The sequence below is a fragment of the Lipotes vexillifer genome, unplaced genomic scaffold (assembly GCF_000442215.2).
Source record: "Lipotes vexillifer unplaced genomic scaffold, Lipotes_vexillifer_v1.1 scaffold462, whole genome shotgun sequence".
NCBI lineage: Eukaryota > Metazoa > Chordata > Mammalia > Artiodactyla > Lipotidae > Lipotes > Lipotes vexillifer.
In genome coordinates this window covers 517,739-521,413 of record NW_006770402.1, presented here as the reverse complement: position 1 = coordinate 521,413, position 3,675 = coordinate 517,739, and positions in this window count along the sequence as shown.

The window sequence follows — 3,675 nt, the reverse complement described above, 5'->3', positions numbered from 1 at the left end:
TTCCCTAATGAAATTGTTCTTCATCCCCCAATTAGATGTCTCTCCTGTTAGAATTCCCACTGCATTTGTTTTATTGATATTTATACTTTCTTTTGCATTTCATTATGATATTCTACTCTTATTCTTTGTGTAATACATTATCTCTTTTATTATAGTAAGATTTTTGAAGATAGGGCTGGTACCTGACTAATCCTCATCTGTTCCCAAAGTATCTAATGAGGTGCCAAATAAATACCTTTTCTGTGAATCAATGTATGAGGGAAAACTGTGATATAGCTTTATTTGAAGATTTGATTCTATATTATTTTTAGACTTACTCTGAATCATCCTATTTTGCCCAGAACTTAAATAATTCTTTGTAAGGCTTTTTTCTTGCTGTAGCTATTTTATTCATTAGACACACACACACACACACACACACACACACACACACACACACATTCTTTGTGTTCTTAAAAAATATTTCATTAAATATAGGAAGGCTTAAAGAAGAAAGGCTCTGTTTAGGATAAAATGAGGGGGTATTCAAGAACAGGACTGCTAAAGTCAACAACCTTGTTTTTCATCTTGACTACTTCATTTACCTACTGGCTGATCAAGGGAATTTTCCTTAAATTCTTAATTTCAGACTTTTAATCTGTAAAATGGATAATAAAAATATCTACCTCACAGGGGTTCTGTTAGAACTAAGAGCTCAACATAGATGAGACATATTATTGATACTTGAATTAATTTTGGGTTTTTGTATCATTCATCAATAGTAAGTGGCAACCATATATATATATATATATAAAGAATGTTATACATAATTCTAAATTTGTATACTCATCATTAATATCACTGTAATAATTTTCACTTTTCAAACAGCTCAAGCTAGATTTTCATTTGTACTTGTTCCTGTGCTCTGTGACAACAGCTCTTAACATACTCCAGGAGTATAATGGCAGCAAATACCATATATGGTTCCTATGTGCTGTCAATGACAGCACTTCTAAATACATTAATATGTACAGAGGCTACAGTTAACTGCTGAGCAATTTAAGTATAACACAAATTGTAATAAGTTAGCATTATTATTTATATTGAGTAAAGCAATTTACACGAGAATGCAAGAAATATTTAAGGATTGAAAAATGATCACAATCTATTTTCAACAGAAAAACACTACAATTTTTCATAGTATTTTTTTGTCTTTTTCTTTGAAAGTAAACCAATATGAGATGCTTCTTGGGCTTCATTTTCTCACAAATTGAAGAAAAAATACTTAAATTCATATTTAACAGATTACAGTTATCTTACTTTAGTTCATAAATATAAATCATTAATAAATAAAACATCATAGGCCACAGCAACAAAAACACAGTACATGCTTAAAGTCTGGAAAATTATTCCATTTTCATGCTATACTTATGCATTTAATAATTCTTTTCTACAGTGAATAACACAAACTTTCTATTTCAAATATGCATCCCTTGAGGATTAGGATTTTGATAGCTGAGTTATTTTCTGGTTTATGAAGCCTCTGTTAGAGCCACCGCCTCTGTTAGAACTTACAAGCTATAAAACATCATAAGTCCACTGGTTGCTATAAGCTTATTAATATAAGATTTAAATATTTTAGTACTAGCTTAATATGTACTAGTTTAATGGTGAATCACATTCTCTACCACATCAAAGTAAAAGAACCTTTTCTAAACATTGTGTAAATACATGAACATTTTGTAAGCTATTCTTACCAAGCAGTAGAATTTAAAGTACAAATTTTGAAAAGTATTACTCTTGAGTCAGCCAGGCAACATATGCTGCTATTAAAATGCCTCAGGGTCTTCAGTGAGGGAATATCTAGTTAAATGCAAAGGGCATGACAGTAAATAGCATGGTGAAATAGTGTAGGCCAGGCACCCTGAAGCTAGGTAGTAGGCCAGAATTGAAGGAGGAGTGGTAGCCTTTGTATTTCAAGGCCTAAATGAACAACCTCCAAGGATCACAGGAGTGTATTGTGAACTGAGGTCAAATATAAATGTAGTAACCTTCTTGAAGCCTGTAGTCTTATGAGTCAAGAGACCTCATGTCAAAAATAAATGTCTTCTGTTACAGATATTATATATTTTTTAAAGCCAGTAGACTCAAAATCAACCTGTTTACCTCGGTCATTACTGGCTAGCTACTTAAACGGTTCTCAATTGTCTTTATCAACCTAAAGGTCTGTCCTGGAGATTAGGCATTTGGGCTTGCAGAATTCTCACTCATCACTTTCACTTGGATTTTATACTATAGTGATCCAGATAAAACTGAAGAAATTGCAATTTAAAAACAACTGTAAAATAACTTGTATATATGTGTGTAAACATACAAGCTACAGAAAGAATCCCCAAGACATCACTTGATAAAAATATTTGCAATTAAATAATATGAAGGACTCTATAGCAGTTTATCAATATGCTTCAATTTGTTTGATATTGAAAATATATAGAATAAGTTTACTTAAGGAATCGTGATGACTATATTCTTTAACTTGTAGATATGAATCTGAATGAAATGAAAACAGTTGAGGACATATGCATTTGTCTCATAATTTTATTTCCTATAAATAATATTTTAGCATTTGTTCACACTCATGGGGAGGGTGGAGAGACAGAGAGAGAGACAGACAGAGAGAAGCTGTGTAGGAGAGAGAAGAAAGCTGTGTAGGGGAAGAAAAAATATCCTAACTCGAAGCAGGAGAATTATGACTCTTACGATATCACAATGAAAGTAAGAGAATTGCTAAGACGTCAGTTATTATAGGTTATAGAAGCTATACCTTCCATGGATTTGTGTATCTTTATTAAGGACATAGAGTTTCATATCAGGAATTCTAACTTAGTTTCAGAGTTTGACAGACTTTGGTTAAATCTTACTCCCTTTACTTACAGCTTTGTTTGCTTGGCCAAATTTATTAAACAACTTGAGATTTGGTTTGTTCAGCTGTACTGTAAAACTCAAATAATTTTATCTACCTCAGTTAATTATTATAAAAATTAAATGAAATAACATTGGCTGCTCTGGTGACTTTAACATAGTGCTTGGTATATAATAAATGCTGGGGCTCTTTCTTTTTCTCTTAACTAATGACAATTAGGACCATACACAGAATTCAAGATTCACTTTCACAAGTCTATAGTTGGGACTATCTTTGTGTTGATTTGTATAATAATCCTACTGTCAATGTGACAGACCTGTGACTTATCCTTTTAGGATGCTTCTTCATAGTGATTTAGTTAATATTTCTAGTCATCAATCTCTTTCACATGAATAGCAACAGTAAGCTAGTGTTCTCATCATGGAATGTTGCTATTTAAATATATGGCTAATTATGTATAATCTCATTTGTTGGGTTAATATTTTCCTAATAATGTATAGAAGTCTTTTGGATTTTGAATTTTTTGTCTTTTTCTTGATTTGTTACTATGCTTAAAGGTGATATGTGGGCCATGTATATCATTGTGGTAAATACATAAAAAGTGTGTCCTAAGTTTTTGCAGTGGATGAAGCTTGAGCCATAGTGCTCTAGACTTTCTTCCCAATTGACCTGAGTGTGTTCTTTTTACATGAAATTTCGAACTTCACCATCATCTAGCTCATAGATTTTATCTTGTGTGTATAATTCCCATGAGACTTTGCTAATGTCCTGCT